The sequence below is a fragment of the Lithobates pipiens genome, unplaced genomic scaffold, assembly GCF_037356315.1.
Source record: "Lithobates pipiens isolate NorthernLeopardFrog02 unplaced genomic scaffold, aLitPip1_a1.2 Scaffold_28, whole genome shotgun sequence".
NCBI lineage: Eukaryota > Metazoa > Chordata > Amphibia > Anura > Ranidae > Lithobates > Lithobates pipiens.
This window is the reverse complement of record NW_027507789.1, coordinates 9,154,936-9,175,738: the sequence shown is the minus strand read 5'-3', so window position 1 is coordinate 9,175,738 and position 20,803 is coordinate 9,154,936. Positions and strand designations below refer to the sequence as shown.

Below are 20,803 nucleotides of genomic sequence, written 5' to 3'. Positions count from 1 at the left end.
CGCGCAATTGACATTGAAAGTGCGAGAGCGCTGAAAGCTGAAAATTGGGCTGGGAAGGAAGGGGGGGGGGGGCGAAAGTGCCCCCCGGTATTGTAGTGGTTATGTTTATGGTAATGTGTATTGAATAGTCAATCGGTGAGCTAGAAGACAAAGTCTTACCCTGAAAAGTCCTATCTCTCAGACAACTAGTCTGGGTCAATGATTAGATAATTAGCTCATGCTGATTAGGTTAGGTTTTAGTCATCCTACTATATATATTTGTGGGAGATCTCAAATAAAAGGCTATTCCGGGTGTACTCCAAGACTGGTGTCGTCTAGTTCTTGGGGGGTTCCTATAGCCAGATCCATTGGACTTGGGTTCCAGGACTTAGGAAGCGGTAAACTGATGGAAGCAGGGCCGTCTTTAATATTGATTGGACCCTGGGCAAAACTTTTCTTGCCCCCCCCCCCCCCCCCCGCCTCCCCCATGCAGTTTTGCTCTCCACCTGCTCTGAGACATACAATAAATAGCAGCTAGACTCAAAATCAGTTTACTGAATCAGATCAGGCAGCTATTGCGATTGGTTGCCAGAGGTTACAGTGTATCATTACCGCTCACTGACTGGTTGCTAGAGGTTACAGCACACATTACAGCTCACTGATTAGTTGCTAGAGGTTACAGCACACATTACAGCTCACTGATTAGTTGCTAGAGGTTACAGCACACATTACAGCTCACTGATTAGTTGCTAGAGGTTACAGCACACATTACAGCTCACTGATTAGTTGCTAGAGGTTACAGCACACATTACAGCTCACTGATTAGTTGCTAGAGGTTACAGCACACATTACAGCTCACTGATTAGTTGCTAGAGGTTACAGCACATGATTTCTGCTTGTTGAGATTACTGTACAGTAATAGCGCTCACTGATTCATTGCTAGAGGTTACAGCACATCATCTCCTCACTCCAGGGGTCATGCTATACATATGTATGCTGCATTTATTTACACATCTATGCAGCTATTTACATGTGAATGCTGCTGCTATTTACATATGAATGCCGGTTATTTACATGTAAACACAAGGTCTACAGGTGAGTCATCTGAACACAACAATAGGGCAGAGCTGGGCAGCATCAGTAGCAGCACTTCACACTGAGATATCAGGACACAGCAAGAGACAAGTAAATTTAAACTGGGATAGTTGGCAAGTATGGGGCAGCTGCTTTGGGCCCCACAACAATGACAGGGCCCAGGGCAGCTGCCCCTTTTGCCCTGCCTTAAAAACGGCCCTGGACGGAAGCACTCAAGCGGAGTGTGGGGGGGCGTTCTGTCACATTGGGTTAGGCGGGAAGAACCATTGCATGCAGCAGGGGACACTCCTGAAACTATCAAACATGAAAGACGTTGTTGGAGGGCTTTGAAGGTGCTTGAAGAGAGCTGGGGGGGGGGGGGGGCAATCATTCACAGTCTTCTACTGCAGTCTGAAATTCTTTCTCTTTGGGAGGAAATGTCAGAATCCCATCGTCAATGTGCGAAGGCCAACAAGTACAAATGTGAAAGTCATTATTATTATTATTAACTTCAGGTAAAACGCTACCAAACGACCCGACACAATTCGTTCCCGCTATAAATACTCAATTTTCCCTTTTTTACGCCATAAACACGGAGCAAACAGGAGCCCTGAAAGCACGCGGTTGTCTGTAGACCCTTAACAGAACGTTCTTCCAATGTCGAGTAAAAAGCCTTTAAAGTCCATTGTATATTCCATGGCGGGACGAGCTGTTCCTCACTAATTATCTTTTTACAAGCATGTGTATTTTTTATTAAGCCAGCAATGCGATGTGAACGCGGGCAGGACACAGAGAGAAAACTTTATACAGTCGAGGGCAAGCTTGCCAATCAAACCCCTTGCAGCCTATATTCTGAGACTCACAGACTGCGGGGAAAGGTACCAGCCCTGGAAATTATTGGACAAGAATTTGGAGAGAATTCCGAATGTTTTTTTTTTTTTTTTTTGGATTTCCTCACCTTAGGTTAGACCTTTCCCGGTCATCCCTCACAGGACACGGGATTAGTCTTAGCCCTTGTACACACGGGTCGGAGATTCCAACGGAATGTGTCCGATCGGACCGTTTTGTCGGATATTCCGACTGTGTGTGGTCTCCATCGGACTGTTTCCGTCGGAGTATCCGACGGACCAAGTTTTCCAACTTGTTGGTAAAATTTTCCGACAAAATGCTCCGATCGGACATACTCCGATCATGTGTAGAGAATTCCGATCGGACAAAGTGCCACGCATGCTCAGATCAAATTCCTACACCAAAGCTATTGGCTACTAGCCTGAACGTAGTCCCGTCGTAACGAAATAACGTCATCCTGTCGGATTTTCCGACAACTTTGTCCGACCGTGTGTATGCAACAGTTTCGGACAAAATCCGTCGGACAAAATCCAACGGATTTGGTTGTCGGAACCTCTGACCGTGTGTACAAGGGCTAAGATGATTGAGTTATACCACTGCCATCCGGTTAGTTGGATGCTGGCAACCAAAGGACTGCCCAGTATAACTCCTCCCACTCTCACTTGGGGGATGGATGTCTTCCGCCTGATCTGAGCCATGTGACTCAATGGAATGCCACCTCTGCAGACCCCTAACACCAAGATTGAGATTATGTAACAAAAATAGGGGGGGTTCCTTAACTCTCATACCTCCCATCCGGTTTTTGGACAACCAACATCTACACCTTCCATGCTGATTGGATCAAGATGTCTTAGTCCTTGTACACGTGGTCGGAAATTCCGACAACCAAATCCGGCGGATTTATTTTGTCCGAAACTGTTGTATACACACGGTCGGACGAAGTTGTCAGGAAATCCGATCGTGCAGAATGTGATGACGTTATTTCATTACGATGGGACTACATTCAGGCTAGTAGCCAATAGCTTTGGTGTAGGAATTTGATCTGAGCATGCGTGGCACTTTGTCCGATCGGAATTCTCTACACATGATCGGAGTATGTCCGATCGAAGCATTTTGTCTGAAAATTTTACCAACAAGTTGGAAAACTTGGTCCATCGGATACTCCGATGGAAACAGTCCGATGGAGACCACACACAGTCGGAATATCCGACAAAGCGGTCCTGTCACGTCACCTTGAGGCGAGGTGACAGATGCACATCGTAGGGATCAGGAGTGCACCTCAAGGTTGTGGACCCTACGGCTGACTGCTGCAGATGGGGGACAGATCCCACTGGGGTTAGAGCGTAAGATTCCCTGAGGCGCGGAGTCTAAGAGCCAGCAGGTGTTCACCAGCTCCTCTAGTGGTGAGGATGGACTGGGCTGCAACTGGCTCCAGGTCGCGACCCCCAGGGTCCCCCAGCTCACACCCACAGTAGGCAACAGGAGGATAGGGATAGTGAGGGACAAAGCCAAGGTCAGGGCAACAAGCAGACAGGAATAGTCAGGGACACGCCAAAAGGTCAGGATCACAGGCAAACAGGGATAGTCAAGGACACGCCAAAGTCGGTAACGGAACAACAGAAGAGCACACAGCAGGTAACAGGCAGCTAACACACAAAGGTTGATCAGCAGCGTTGGCCTGCAGTGCACAGGTTAATATAGAGCTCACTAATAGGAGCTAGGGTGGAGCCATGCCAGAGGATGGATTACAAAAGCAGACAGGTGAGGGTCGGCTGGTCTCTAGATGAACACATGAGAACAGGTAAGCAGACAAACTATTGCATAACCATGACAGGTCCGATCGGACACATTCCATCGGAATCTCCGATCGTGTGTACAAGGGCTAAGATGATTGAGTTATACCGCTGCCATCCGGTTAGTTGGATGCTGGCAACCAAAGGACTGCCACAGTATAACTCCTCCCACTCTCACTTGGGGGATGGACGTCTTCCGCCTGCTCTGAGCCATGTGACTCAAAGGGATGCCACCTCTGCAGACCCCTAACACCAAGATTGAGATTAGGTAACAAAAATAAGGGGGTTCCATAACTCTCATACCTCCCATCCGGGTTTTTGGACAACCAACATCTACACCTTCCATGGGGATTGGATCAAGATGTCTTAAGGGGTGGCTATAAAGGTTGGGGTATCTTTAGAACCGCAGAAGAACTTGGAGAAGCTACAAAACATCTTAAACTTTACTAAACAAATCCAAATCCATGGTTTTTTGTTTTTTTTCTGATGCTGGCAACCAAGGACTTCCCAGTATAACTCCTCCCGCTCTCAGTGTGTTGCTAGTGTGTCCTCGGGTGATGGACGTTGATACATGCTTGTATAATAAATACATCTATTTTTCACTAACAGTCAAAATGTTATTGAAATATGACATTTTGGGGATTTCCCCAACAATGTCTTCCGTCTGCTCTGAGCCATGTGACTCAAAGGAATGCCACCTATGCAGACCCCACCACCAAGGATGAGATTATGTAACAAGAACAGGGTAGTTCCACAACTCCCACACCCCCCCATCCTGTTCTTGGATGACCAAACATCTACAGCTTCCATGGTGACCGGATGAAGGTGTTTTAAGGGGTATATATATAAATGCTGCTGTGTTTTACCGACACTCATTAGAACTGAAGAAGAGCTTGGAGAAGCTACAAGACATCTTCAAATTCCATTTAAATGGTTATTGGCCACACCTCCTACTCAGTTTTGTTGCTAATGTCCTGGGGGTGATGGATGTCTATGGTCTGCTCTGAGCCACGCGACTCAAAGGAATGATACCTATGCAGACCCCCCCCCCAGCACCCGGGGTGGGATTATGTAATAAGAACAGGGGAGTTCCACAACTCTCACACCTTCCATCCCGTTATTGGATGATCAACCTCTACACCAACAAAGCTGATTGGATAAATGTGTCTTAAGTGGTGGCTATAAATGTTGGGGTGTCTTCCTGACATTCATTAGAACTGAAGAAGAAGAAGAGTTTGGAGAAGCTATAAAACATCTTCAACTTTTCAGAACAAATCCGGCTAAACACTTATTTGGATGCCGGCAACCACCTTCCATGGCAATTGGATGACGGGGTCTTAAGGGGTGGATATAAATGTTGGGGTGCACTCATTAGAACTGAGGAAGAAGAGCTTGGAGAAACTCCAAAACATCAATTCAGAACTTTCACAGATATATCTACTCTAAGGAGGATTCCTCCCACTGTCATCAATAATAGACCACTATTCCTCCTTCTGACACCAATGATGGGGCACTATTCCTCCGTCTGACACCAATGATGGGGCACTATTCCTCTCACTGTCATCAATAATAGACTACTATTCCTCCGTCTGACACCATGATGGGGCACTATTCCTCCTTCTGACACCAATGATGGGGCACTATTCCTCCGTCTGACACCAATGATGGGGCACTATTCCTCCTTCTGACACCAATGATGGGGCACTATTCCTCCGTCTGACACCAATGATGGGGCACTATTCCTCCTTCTTACACCAATGATGGGGCACTATTCCTCTGTCTGACACCAATGATGGGGCACTATTCCTCCGTCTGACACCAATGATGGGGCACTATTCCACCTTCTGACACCAATGATGGGGCACTATTCCTCCTTCTGACACCAATGATGGGGCACTATTCCTCCTTCTGACACCAATGATGGGGCACTATTCCTCCATCTGACACCAATGATGGGGCACTATTCCACCTTCTGACACCAATGATGGGGCACTATTCCACCTTCTGACACCAATGATGGGGCACTATTCCTCCATCTGACACCAATGATGGGGCACTATTCCACCTTCTGACACCAATGATGGGGCACTATTCCTCCGTCTGACACCAATAATGGGGCACTATTCCTCCTTCTGACACCAATGATGGAGCACTATTCCTCCTTCTGACACCAATGATGAGGCACTATTCCTCCTTCTGACACCAATGATGGGGCACTATTCCTCCGTCTGACACCAATGATGGGGCACTATTCCACCTTCTGACACCAATGATGGGGCACTATTCCTCCTTCTGACACCAATGATGGGGCACTATTCCTCCATCTGACACCAATAATGGGGCACTATTCCACCTTCTGACACCAATGATGGGGCACTATTCCTCCTTCTGACACCAATGATGGGGCACTATTCCTCCTTCTGACACCAATGATGTAGCACAATTCCTCCTTCTGACACCAATGATGGGGCACTATTCCTCCCACTGACACCAATAATAGGGCACTATTCCTCCCACTGACACCAATAATAGGGCACTATTCCTCCCACTGACACCAATGATGGGGAACTATTCCTCCCACTGACACCAAGGATGAGGCACTATTCCTCCCACTGACACCAATGATGGGGCACTATTCCTCCCACTGACACCAATGATGGGGCACTATTCCTCCCACTGACACCAATGATGGGGAACTATTCCTCCCACTGACACCAATGATGAGGCACTATTTCTCCCACTGACACCAATGATGGGGCACTATTCCTCCCACTGACACCAATGATGGGGCACTATTCCTCCCACTGACACCAATAATGGGGCACTATTCCTTCCACTGACACCAATGATGGGGAACTATTCCTCCCACTGACACCAATGATGAGGCACTATTCCTCCCACTGACACCAATGATGAGGCACTATTCCTCCCACTGACACCAATGATGAGGCACTATTCCTCCCACTGATACCAATGATGGGGCACTATTCCTCCCACTGACACCGATGATGAGGCACTATTCCTCCCACTGACACCAATGATGGGGCACTATTCCTCCCACTGACACCAATGATGGGATACAATTCCTCCCACTGACACCAATGATGGGACACTATTCCTCTCACTGACACCAATGATGGGGCACTATTCCTCCCACTGACACCAATGATGGGGAACTATTCCTCCCACTGACACCAATGATGGGGCACTATTCCTCCCACTGATACCAATGATGGGGCACTATTCCTCCCACTGACACCAATGATGGGCACTATTCCTCCCACTGACACCAATGATGGGGCACTATTCCTCCCACTGAAACCAATGATGGGGAACTATTCCTCCCACTGACACCGATGATGAGGCACTATTCCTCCCACTGACACCAATGATGGGGCACTATTCCTCCCACTGACACCAATGATGGGGAACTATTCTTCCCACTGACACCAATGATGGGGCACTATTCCTCCCACTGACACCGATGATGGGGCACTATTCCTCCCACTGACACCAATGATGGGCACTATTCCTCCCACTGACACCAATGATGGGCACTATTCCTCCCACTGACACCAATGATGGGGCACTATTCCTCCCACTGACACCGATGATGGGGCACTATTCCTCCCACTGACACCAATGATGGGCACTATTCCTCCCACTGACACCAATGATGGGCACTATTCCTCCCACTGATACCAATGATGGGGCACTATTCCTCCCACTGACACCGATGATGAGGCACTATTCCTCCCACTGACACCAATGATGGGGCACTATTCCTCCCACTGATACCAATGATGGGGCACTATTCCTCCCACTGACACCGATGATGAGGCACTATTCCTCCCACTGACACCAATGATGGCACACAATTCCTCCCACTGACACCAATGATGGGACACTATTCCTCTCACTGACACCAATGATAGGGCACTATTCCTCCCACTGACACCAATGATGGGGAACTATTCCTCCCACTGACACCAATGATGGGGCACTATTCCTCCCACTGATACCAATGATGGGGCACTATTCCTCCCACTGACACCAATGATGGGCACTATTCCTCCCACTGACACCAATGATGGGGCACTATTCCTCCCACTGACACCAATGATGGGGAACTATTCCTCCCACTGACACCAATGATGAGGCACTATTCCTCCTACTGACACCAATGATGGGGAACTATTCCTCCCACTGACACCAATGATGAGGCACTATTCCTCCTACTGACACCAATGATGGGGAACTATTCCTCCCACTGACACCAATGATGGGGCACTATTCCTCCTCTGGATTAATATTTCAAATGCCATTTGCACCTCTGCCCAGTTCACCTCTATGAACTACAAAACACCTCCCCTCTATGGTATGAAGAAGAATTCTGTGGTCTTGGCACACTTCCTTCCCTAGGTGTGACAACACTGCTCCTCCATAGATACAGTATGGTGAGTGAGCGTTGTCACCCTAGGGTAGGAAGTGTGTTTCTGGCAGGATCACCAGGTGATAATAAAGGAAGAAAAAAATAAAACAAATGCAGGCATCCCATCTGGTAATACACTGCAATATATGACAATTTTAATTTTTTGGGCTTTATTCAGGAAGATTTCACGAACCAGAGACCAGATTTAGTGGAGTTGTCCTTTAAAAGCGCTCTTATATAAAGTGAACTGATGTCATTTAGTGGTCTTTTAAAAAACGTGGAACTGCCCAAAACAATCCACCTCAAATGAAGCTTTACAGCCGAAGAAGACGGACCTTCAGTTGTGTCACCTACCTGATCCTCAGTCACTCGGGTGAGTCCCTATCCCTCCCGCCGCCCTCAGTGACAGCAGAGATTGCCGAGATGTTTACCTCTCCCGAGGTGCCACTGTGATAATGACGGGGATTGGTGGCGGGGCAGCCAGGCGTGGCTCTGTCTTTAGAAATGTTCCCAAACGTTGTCATTTCTCAAACATCACCGCTGCCAACTTTGGGTGGCGCCTCAATCTTACAGAATCAGATGTGTCAACACGCATTTCCCCATCCCCAGACACCGCAACGCGCCGAGCGTCTCGCATGTCCTGTTAACTCCTTTTGTTCCCCTTTTTTGTTTACATGCTTAAAAAATTATGTTAGGCCTGAAGACTATATAACCCCTCCCCCCCCCCCCCAATATACAACTACCTACAAAGAAATCCACAACTCTGCCCCCCCCCCCCCCCCCAGCTACATCACTAGCCTAGTCTCGAAATACCAACCCAACCGTTCTCTTTGTTCTTCTCAAGACCTCCTGCTCTCTCTAGCTCCCTCATCACCTCCTCCCATGCTCGTCTCCAGGACTTTTCCAGAGCCTCTCCAAGCCTATGGAACTCCTTACCCCCAATCTGTCCGCCTATCTCCCACTCTATTGGCTTTTAGAAGATCCCTGAAAACCCTCCTCTTCAGAGAAGCCTATCCTACCCACACCTACCCTGTTTCCCCTAAAATAAGACCTAGCGTGATTGTCGGTGATGGCTGCAATATAAGCCCTACCCCCCCAAATAAACCCCACCCTCTTTCCCCAAAAAATAAGCCCTACCCTGAGAATAAGACATAGAAGGACTTTAACTAGGGCTTATTTGGGGGGGGTAGGGCTTATATTGCAGCCATCGTCGACAATCACGCTAGGTCTTATTTTAGGGGAAACAGGGTAACAACTCTATTTTCATTTTCTCCATCTGATCATCCCCCCCACAGCTACCGTGCTACCCTTTGTTCCGCTTGACCCTCCCTTCTAGATCGTAAGCTCTAAGGAACAGGGCCCTCTGATCCCTCCTGTATTGAATTGTATTGTAATTGTACTGTCTTCCCCGGTGTTGTAAAGCGCTGCGCAAACTGTGGGCACTATATAAATCCTGTATAATAATAATAATAATAATATATATATTTTCTGAAAGCAAACACCCTGGAGAATAAAGTAGCGGTAGTTCCATTTTTCTTTTTTTTTATGTCACAATATTAGTGTTTAGGAAATGCAACAATTCAGCAAAAAAATAAAAAATACTGAATTGAATTTTAGGGCACACAATATATTACCCAACGTTTTGGTAAAATATAAAAAGATGGGGTTGCACCGAGAAAATAGATACCCAACATATCAAGCCTTAACCCCTCCACACCTGAGGGTGAAATAAATCTAAATTTAAAATTTAGCAATTTTGACATGTGTTAGTAAAATCGTACATATCATCACTACTACTACTAACTAACTACTCGGTGCATCCAGGTGAATTATACCACGTGTTTTTTTTCAGGACTAATTGGGCTTTCATTTGGGGTAAATGGTAATGGATATCTCCTGATTTTTTTTTTTTTCTAATTATCAAATTATTACAATTATTACAAAGTTACAATGTACAGTCTGATCACTGGGGGAGGGGAGACTGAGGAAATGCCTCCTCCTCCTTCTACAATGTTACAATATACAGTCTGATCACTGGGGGAGGGGAGACTGAGGAAATGCTTCCTCCTCCTTCTACAAAGCTACAATGTACAGTCTGATCACTGGGGGAGGGGAGACTGAGGAAATGCCTCCTCCTCCTTCTACAAAGTTGCAATGTACAGTCTGATCACTGGGGGAGGGGAGATTGAGGAAATGCCTCCTCCACCTTCTACAAAGTTACAATATACAGTCTGATCACTGGGGGAGGGGAGACTGAGGAAATGCCTCCCCCTCCTTCTACAAAGTTGCAATGTACAGTCTGATCACTGGGGGAGGGGAGACTGAGGAAATGCCTCCTCCACCTTCTACAAAGTTACAATGTACAGTCTGATCACTGGGGGAGGGGAGACTGAGGAAATGCCTCCTCCTCATTCTACAAAGTTACAATGTACAGTCTGATCACTGGGGGAGGGGAGACTGAGGAAATGCCTCCTCCTCCTTCTACAAAGTTACAATATACAATCTGATCACTGGGGGAGGGGAGACTGAGGAAATGCCTCCTCCTCCTTCTACAAAGTTACAATGTACAGTCTGATCACTGGGGGAGGGGAGACTGAGGAAATGCTTTCTCCTCCTTCTACAAAGTTACAATGTACAGTCTGATCACTGGGGGAGGGGAGACTGAGGAAATGCCTCCTCCTCCTTCTACAATGTTACAATATACAATCTGATCACTGGGGGAGGGGAGACTGAGGAAATGCTTCCTCCTCCTTCTACAAAGCTACAATGTACAGTCTGATCACTGGGGGAGGGGAGACTGAGGAAATGCCTCCTCCTCCTTCTACAAAGTTGCAATGTACAGTTTGATCACTGGGGGAGGGGAGACTGAGGAAATGCTTCCTCCTCCTTCTACAAAGTTACAATGTACAGACTGATCACTGGGGGAGGGGAGACTGAGGAAATGCCTCCTCCACCTTCTACAAAGTTACAATATACAGTCTGATCACTGGGGGAGGGGAGACTGAGGAAATGCCTCCCCCTCCTTCTACAAAGTTGCAATGTACAGTCTGATCACTGGGGGAGGGGAGACTGAGGAAATGCCTCCTCCACCTTCTACAAAGTTACAATGTACAGTCTGATCACTGGGGGAGGGGAGACTGAGGAAATGCCTCCTCCTCATTCTACAAAGTTACAATGTACAGTCTGATCACTGGGGGAGGGGAGACTGAGGAAATGCTTCCTCCTCCTTCTACAAAGTTACAATGTGCAGACTGATCACTGGGGGAGGGGAGACTGAGGAAATGCTTCCTCCCTCCTGCAGCAGACTGATGACATTGTCTCTCAGCCTAGGAGATTGGAACTCAGGAACGGCTTCTTCATTTTTCTAACCCGCATAGCAGTGCTGTTGGTGGGAAGATGTTAAACAAGGGCGGGATAAGGATGTGTGGCGCGGCGTGTACTCTGCCGCTGTGCGGTGCGACGTGTCAGACTTGTAAATCTTCTTTGAGGATGACTTTATAATCTAATGATAATAATCGGGTGTTATGCCGGAGCACACAGAGTGGATGTTTGGTTTCATCAGGTAGACGCCCTCGGATCCCGGGATTCTCCGGCCAGTTCCAGCTTGCGCTGGTCCCAGTAGCCACAATCCATCCATTCCTCTCTAATTACCTGAAACGCACCGAGAATCCTGAGAGGAGCCATGCTGCCCTCCAACTTGTTCTCAGGTTGGGTTTTGTCCCGAGTCATGGAACGTTCTTCCTTCCTAAATGTTAAATGTTCAGATGTTTCCACCACTCCGCCGTGTCTTCCAGAGAAACGTTCTTGGCTCCGGCTCTTCTTGTGTATTTTGAGGTTGCCTTATTTTTCCATTGGACTGGGGCAACGCTGGCGTGTGCTGTGCCAGTGGGCATGAGACGACTGCTGACCAAGCATTCCCGGGAGATGGATCTTCAGATATATTGGAACATTAATCATCATAGGTGTCACTATCAGTGCCCCCCTTTTTCTCGCTGATTTCCCTCCCCACTAACATATCCCCGAGACTCTCACTCTGGGGTTCCGTACAACTCCCCCCCCCCATTCTTCACAGACCCGCAGAGGTTACACACCGATTATTCTGATCCCTGACAGCTAACATTGATTATCTCCTTACAATGGCATCTGAAAATGGGTGGGATATATTAGGCAGTAAGTGAACATGTTGTCCCTAAAGTGGAAAAAATTGGGCAAGTGTAAGGATTTGAGGGAATTTGACAAGGACCCAATTGTAATGTCTACACAACTGGGTCAGAGCAACTCCGAAACTGCAGCTCTTGTGGGATGTTCCCGGTCTGCAGTGGTCAGGACTGACCAAAAGTGGTCCAAGGAAGAAGGGTCATTGATGGAGGTGGGGAGGGAAGGCTCATCGATGGAGGTGGGGAGGGAAGGCTCATTGATGGAGATGGGGAGAGAAGGCTCATTGAAGGAGGTGGAGAGGGAAGGCTCATTGATGGAGGTGGAGAGGGAAGGCTCATTGATGGAGGTGGGGAGGGAAGGCTCATTGATGGAGGTGGAGAGGGAAGGCTCATTGATGGAGGTGGGGAGGGAAGGCTCATCGATGGAGGTGGAGAGGGAAGGCTCATTGATGGAGGTGGGAGGGAAGGCTCATTGATGGAGGTGGGGAGGGAAGGCTCATTGATGGAGGTGGGGAGGGAAGGCTCATTGAAGGAGGTGGGGGGGGGTGGAGGCTCATTGATGGAGGTAGGAAATGGAAGGCTCATTGATGGAGGTGGGGATGGAAGGCTCATTGAAGGAGGTGGGGGGGTGGAGGCTCATTGAAAGAGGTGGGGGGTGGGAAGGGTCATTGATGGATGTGGGGAGGGAAGGATCATCGATGGAGGTGGGGAGGGGAAGGGTCATTGATGGAGGTGGGGAGGGGAGGCTCATTGATGGAGGTGGGGAGGGAAGGCTCATCATTGGAGGTGGGGAGGGAAGGGTCATTGATGGAGGTGGGGAGGGAAGGCTCATTGATGGAGGTGGGGAGGGAAGGCTCATCATTGGAGGTGGGGAGGGAAGGGTCATTGATGGAGGTGTGGATGGAAGGGTCATTGGTGGAGATGGGGAGGGAAGGCTCATTGGTGGAGAGAAGGCTCATTGATGGCCTGGTCATGAAGGGGAGGGTAAATCTTCCGGAGTCTAAATGGTTAGGAGAGGGAGCTCTTATAAAGGATTTATTCCTCTCCTGCAGAGCACAGCAGACTCCGCTCCATGTGAATGGAGCCTTAAAAAGAAAAAAAAAAGAAAAAATAACGAATGCAGCCGCCACATCTGAGAAGTGGTAAGCTGCGATATAACAATTCTTTACTTTGGGGTTTAACACCGATTTAGGAGGAGCGTCCAGGAGAGGAACAAGGGCAAGTCCACGGACTGTACAATCACCGTATCAGAAAACAAATAAACAGCCGGGTTATTTCCTGGTAGCAATATTGGATGGCATCCAGAAAGATTGAAGTCATCAAGGTAATTTCTAAGAAATACTGCTGATAATTCATTACTATCGGCACCGACTGGCACAAAATAACATTAATGACTACGGCTATCCCAACTGCCCCAGACCTGCGTCCAGAGAGCAGTGGCGTCACTAGGGTTGGTGTCACCCGGTGCGGTAAAACATGGTGTCACCCCGCTCCAACTATAGTTGCCCCTCAATACAGAACCCCCCCTCCTTCAGTACAGACCCCCTTCCAAGTATAGACCCCCTTAATACAGACCCTCCACAAAGTATAGTCCCCCCTCAGTCTAGACTGCCCACTTAGTAACGACCCCCCCCCCAGTATAGACCCCCTCACTAAGTATAAACCCCCTTCCATCAGTACAGGACCCCTTCAGTACAAATCACCCCTCTCCTCCATCAGTACAGACCCCCTTCCAAGTGTAGTCCACCACTCAATACAGACCCTCCCTCCACAAAGTATAGTCCCCCCTCAGTCTAGACCGCCTACTTAGTAAAGACCCCCCTCCCTCAGTATAGACCCTCCCACTAAGTATAAACCCCCTTCCATCAGTACAGGCCCCCCTCAGTACAAACCACCCCTCTCCTCCATCAGTACAGCCCCCCCCCAGGGCAAACTACCCCCTTCATCAGTACAGCCCCCCCCCCCAGGACAAACCCTGTCACAACACTGTGGAGGACACCCCCTCATCTCAAGCCCACACCCCCTGGAGCTGGAGAGAAGAGGACAGTGTGCATCCACGCGCCGCCCAAGTGGAGAATGAATCGTGACAGGCAGCAGCACCGTAGAGACAGAGGAGGAGGAGAACATCCGTGGTGCTGGAGGTGAAAGAAAAAAAAACTTCCAGAGTCAGCAAGGGCTTTCCTCAACCTTGGAATGGTGTCACCACTGTAGGGGGTGGCACCCCCGCACCCCCCCTAGCGACGCCACTGCCAGAGAGACATTTTCCAGTGTAATAGACATCTGTACGTGTGAAAACATGTCTAAATGCGCACAAAAACGCGGGCATATGTGTGTAAATGTATTCCATTGGCTACAAAAATTTTATATTTCAGCCAGTTGAAAGAAATTTACGCGCTCATACGCATCGAAACGCAGTATGTGCCCCCCCCCCCTCTTTTTTTTTTACTCCCCGTTCCGTTCTTCTTTGGGGATCCTCTATTGTTTGTTCTGGACTCTCCGGCTCGGGTGATGCTGCCCTCCTGGGTTCTGTCAGGTGCTCCAAACCCGTAGTCTACCCTGTTAGATGAATGTATTGTGAACTTGTATATCTGTACATCTCCTTATACTATGCAAATGTTTTATGTTACTGACATGTGAATATTGCAATAAAGTTCTTTCATTGTAAAAAAAAAAAAAAAACACAGTACGCGTGGAAGCGCACACAGATGCACATACATACGCTTGTCAACTCGCATAAAAATTCAGCACTAGAGGCGTTTTTTGTTTTTTTTGCCCACAAAAAAAGCACCTTTGCATTTGAGGGAGCCATTAACAATTAATGGGTTTCCTGAAAAGCGCAACACGCATCTTGCGTGCATTCTGGCGCATTCCTGCGCGCTTTCCCAGAATGTGAACGGAGCTGGAGCTTTTTGCCACGCTCGCACATATTGATGCATTTGTTGTGCAGTTTTTGCACGTGGCAAAACTCATGTTTGCTTGTCACTTTCCCGCTCTACAAGACTCTGGTCCGGCCGCACCTGGAGTATACTGTCCAGTTCTGGGCACCAGTCCTCAGGAAGGATGTACTGGAAATGGAGCGACTACAAAGAAGGGCAGCAAAGCTAATAAAGGGTCTGGAGGATATTAGTTATGAGGAAAGGTTGTGAGCTCTGAACTTATTCTCTCTGGAGAGGAGACGTCTGAGAGGGGATATGATTTCATTATATAAATACCGGACTGGTGACCCCACAATATACAAATACCGGACTGGTGACCCCACAATATATAAATACCGGACTGGTGACCCCACAATATACAAATACCGGACTGGTGACCCCGCAATATATAAATACCGGACTGGTGACCCCACAATATACAAATACCAGATTGGTGACCTCACAATATATAAATACCGGACTGGTGACCCCGCAATATACAAATACCGGACTGGTGACCCCACAATATACAAATACCCGACTGGTGACCCCGCAATATATAAATACCGGACTGGTGACCCCACAATATATAAATACCGGACTGGTGACCCCACAATATATAAATACCGGACTGGTGACCCCACAATATACAAATACCCGACTGGTGACCCCGCAATATATAAATACCGGACTGGTGACCCCACAATATATAAATACCGGACTGGTGACCCCACAATATACAAATACCGGACTGGTGACCCCACAATATACAAATACCGGACTGGTGACCCCATAATAGGGAGAAAACGTTTCTGCAGAAGGGAGTTTAACAAGACTCGTGGCCACTCATTAAAATTAGAAGAAAAGAGGTTTAACCTTAAAGCGGAGGTCCACCCTAAAGTGGACCTTCCGCTCATCGGAACCCTCCCCCCCTCCGGCGCCACAATTGGCACCTTTCAGGGGGGAGGGGGGGTGCAGGTACCTGTACAGTACAGGTATCTGCACCCACTTCCGGGATAGCCTCTGCGGAAAGGGGCGTAGATCTACGCTCCTTTCCGAAAGTCCCCCGCTGCCTGCTGGGAAACACACGGATCCCAGAGGCAGCGGGTCCATCCGTATTGCGCAGCGCGACTCGCACATGCGCAGTAGGGCACCGGGAAATGAAGCCGAAAGGCTCCACTTCCTGATTCCCATACCCAAGATGGCGGCGGCAGCACCCGAGAGACGATTGAGAGATCGGCTTCGGGTGCCGACATCGCGGGCGCGCTGGGCGGGTAAGTGTCCTTATTTTAAAAGTCAGCAGCTGCTGTATTTGTAGCTGCTGGCTTTAAAAAAAAAAAAAAAACGGCGGAACTCCCAGCAGACTCCCGCTTTAAACTACGTAGAGGGTTCTTTACTGTAAGAGCGGCAAGGATGTGGAATTCCCTTCCACAGGCGGTGGTCTCAGCGGGGGGCAGCGATAGTTTCAAGAAACTATAAGCCCTTGTACACACGGTCGGACATTCCGACAACAAAATCCGTCGGATCTTGTCCGTCGGATTTTGTCCGAAACTTGTCTTGCATACACACGGTCGGACAAAGTTTTCGGAAAATCTGATCGTTCAGAACGTGATGACGTTATTTCATTACGACGGGACTACGTTTGCGGCTAGTAGCCAATAGCTTTGGTCTAGGAATTTGATCTGAGCATGCGTGGCACTTTGTCCGATCGGAACTCTCTACAAACGATCGGAGTATGTCCAATCGGAGCATTTTGTCTGAAAATTTTCTAAAACGTTGTCGGTCGGATACTGCGATGGAAACAGTCCGATGGAGCCCACACACGGTCGGATTATATGACAACGTGGTCCGATCGGACGTTTTCCATCGGATTTTCCGACCGTGTGTGCAAGGGCTTAGATAAACACCTGAACGACCGCAACATACAGGAATATACAATGTAATACTGACATATAATCACACACAGAGGTTGGGCTTGATGGACTTGTGTCTTTTTTCCGCCTCACCTACTATGTAACTTTTTTTTGGGATGCCATTACTAATTTTTGGCACTGTAACATGCATTTTTTGGCGCGTTTCCAGAAATGCTCGCAGGTGAACGGAGCCTTAATGAAGGTATTTGAAGGTCTACCCTCTTCAGATGGTCATTGTTTTATGATAGGGGTCAGGACCATCTGTAGGGTGAAGGATGATGCAGATTTCAGCACTCCTGTCCCTAATCACCCCCCCCCCCCCCGCCCCCGCCTAGTCCCCGGTGTACTCTATGGCACTTTGCATGTCCTGTGCATTGTGAGATCTGAGCTCAGCTGAGATATTCTTAACAAACAACCAGTTTTTCTGCCTTCCCCAGGAAGGTTGTGCAAGATCCTTTATCTCCTGTTAGGTGACTCTTATCTCTGTGTATTGTGCTGCTAAGCTATTAAAGGGCTAGTCTACCGGTGAACTATGAAATTCCCACCAGGTCTGCTTTATAACTGGAGCATGTGCATTTATTTACAAGGGGGGGGGGGGGGTTCCTCTATGATGATAAGGGGGTTTCCACTTCAAGTGATAAAGCGGAAAAGTCCTCCATTTGGTGATGAGGGCAGGGCTGACACCATTTGGCTGAAGCAACTGACAGCCAGTGAGATATTCTGGGGGTCACGCTGAGCCAGACACCAGAGAAGGCTCTTTAAGAAAAGCTGCACCCCTTTAAAGGACAAGTCCATCCTAGTGTTTAACTGTTTAACATTTAAGGCCTAGCTCTGAGGAAGGGGGTGCGCCCCCCGAAACGCATTAGCTGTACCCCGTGTTCTGTGCATGTCCATGCATTAGTTTTATGGCCCTTTGTCAGCTGCATTTTGTGTGTACCCACTTTTATATAAAACATTTTTATTATTAAGTTATCTTTGGTAATGCACTAGGTGTGCTCCTTAGCACTGGAAGTGACTGTGTTTTTTGTAGCTCTTGTGGGATGTTCCAGGTCTGCAGTGGTCAGGACTGACCAAAAGTGGTCCAAGGATGGAGAACCGGCCAATCGGTAGGAAGGGTCACGGACGGCCACGGCTCATTGATGGTGGTGGGGAGAAAAGGCTCATTGATGGCAGTGGGGAGGGAAGGCTCATTGATGGAGGTGGGGAGGGAAGGCTCATTGATGAAGGTGGGGAGGGAAGGCACATTGATGGAGGTGGGGAGGGTAGGTACATTGATGGAGGTGGGGAGGGAAGGCTCATTCATGGAGGTGGGGAGAAAAGGCTGATTGATGGAGGTGGGGGGGGGGGGGCTCATTGTAGGAGGTGGGGGAGGCTCATTGATGGATATGGGGGAGGGGGAAGGTTAATTGATGACTTGGGGAGGGAAGGCTCATTGATGGAGTTGGTGGGTGGAGGCTCATTGATGAAGGTGGGGAATGGGGAACTCTAATTGATGGAGTTGGGGAAGGAAGGCTCATTGATGGTGGTGAGGAGAGAAGGCTCCTTGATGGAGGTGGGGGGGAGGCTCATTGATAGAGGTGGGGAGAGAAGGCCCATTGATGGAGGTGGGGAGGGAAGGCTCATTGATGGAGATGGGGTGGGAAGGCTCATTGACGGAGGTGGGGGATGCTCATTGATGGAGGTGGGGAGGGAAGGCTCATTGATGGAGGTGGGGGGAAGGCTCATTGATGGAGGTGGGGGGAAGGCTCATTGATGGAGGTGGGGGGAGGCTCATTGATGGAGGTGGGGGGAAGGAAGGCTGATTGATGGAGGTGGGGAGGCTCATTGACGGAGGTGGGGGAGGCTCATTGATGGAGGTGGGGAGGACGCTCATTGATGGAGGTGGGGAGGGAAGGCTCATTGATGGAGGTGGGGGGAAGGCTCATTGATGGAGGTGGGGAGGAGGTTCATTGATGATGGTGGGGAGAGAAGGCCCATTGATGGAGGTGGGGAGGGAAGGCTCATTGATGGAGGTGGGGAAGAAAGGTTCATTGATTGAGATGGGGAGGGAAGGCTCATTGACGGAGGTGGGGAGAGGCTCATTGATGGAGGTGGGGAGGAGGCTCATTGATGGAGGTGGGGAGGAGGTTCATTGATGATGGTGGGGAGAGAAGGCCCATTGATGGAGGTGGGGTGGAGGCTCATTGATGGAGGTGGGGAGGAGGTTCATTGATGATGGTGGGGAGAGAAAGCCCATTGATGGAGGTGGGGAGGGAAGGCTCATTGATGGAGGTGGGGAAGAAAGGTTCATTGATTGAGATGGGGAGGGAAGGCTCATTGACGGAGGTGGGGAGAGGCTCATTGATTGAGGTGGGGAGGAGGCTCATTGATGGAGGTGGGGTGGAGGTTCATTGATGATGGTGGGGAGAGAAGGCCCATTGATGGAGGTGGGGAGGGAAGGCTCATTGATTGAGGTGGGGAGGAGGCTCATTGATGGAGGTGGGGAGGGAAGGTTCATTGATGGCAGTGGGGGGGGGGGCTCACTGATGAAGGCTTATTGGTGGAGGTGGGTAGGAGGGCTGAATTATGGAGGTGGGGAGAGAAGGTCCATTGATGGATGTGGGGGGTAAGGTTCATTGATGGAAGGGAGGAGGGAAGGCTCATTGATGGAGGTGGTATGGGGGCGGGGGCTCATTGATGTAGATGGGGGAGGGAAGTCTCATTGATTTAGATGGGGAAAGTAAGCCTCATTGATAGAGGTGGGGAGGGAAGGTTCATTGATGGCAGTGGGGGGGGGGGGCTCACTGATGAAGGCTTATTGATGGAGGTGGGTAGGGGGGCTGAATTATGGAGGTGGGGAGAGAAGGTCCATTGATGGATGTGGGGGGTAAGGTTCATTGATGGAAGAGAGGAGGGAAGGCTCATTGATGGAGGTGGTATGGGGGCGGGGGCTCATTGATGTAGATGGGGGAGGGAAGTCTCATTGATTTAGATGGGGAAAGTAAGCCTCATTGATAGAGGTGGGGAGGGAACGCTCAAAGAGCATCGCAGTTTGTTGTGTATGGAGCTGCGTAGCTGCAGACCAGTCAGGGGGCCCATGCTGACCCGTGTCTACATCCAAAAAACGCCTACAATGAGCACATGGGTATCAGAACTGGACCACAGGACAATGGAAGAAGGTGATCTGGTTTGATGAACTCAAGAATGGTTTGAGGAGCACAACAAAGTGTTTGAGATGTTGACTTGTCCTCCAAATTCTCCAGACCTCAATCCAATTAGGTGTGGAAAAACAAGTCCGATCCGTGGAGGCCCCACCTCCCAACTTGCAGGACTTAAGGGATCTGCTAGTGATTGCTTGGTGCCAGAAACCACAGCGTACCGTCAGAGGTCTAGAATAATCCATGCCACGACTGGTAATGCTGGGTGATCATAATGTTATGGCTGCTTTAACAAATTAATATGTATCAGTTCACCCCAGTTGTCTAGGAAAGTTTCTTTTCGAGGAAATCTGGTACCCATTGAGACAGGAAATGCGGGGTTTGTTACATTTCCACGTTTCCCCCTCGCACTGTCCCTCCTGCCCTGAGAATGCGGTAATGCGATTATCGGTGTATTCTATGAGCAGAAAAGGTCATCCCGCCGTGTAATGTGAAGACATCTGCTCTGTGCACGCAGCCCGCACGCCATCCTTTCTTACGCACACGCTGAACAG

At 49.0% G+C, this 20,803-nt stretch overlaps 1 protein-coding gene across 3 annotated transcripts in view; it reads right to left on the bottom strand.

The window, feature by feature from the left end:
- The window catches only part of KCNJ16 (potassium inwardly rectifying channel subfamily J member 16), a 74,589-nt gene that overhangs the window by 24,980 nt on the left and 28,806 nt on the right, over nt 1-20,803 (bottom strand). The window contains exon 1 of one of the 3 annotated variants that reach the window (XM_077458673.1): nt 8,482-8,611. The exons of the other annotated variants lie outside the window; for them this stretch is intronic. The gene's annotated coding sequence lies outside the window, so the exon portion shown is untranslated. Of the gene's footprint in view, nt 1-8,481; nt 8,612-20,803 lie in introns of those variants that run through there. 3 annotated transcript variants of the gene reach the window in all.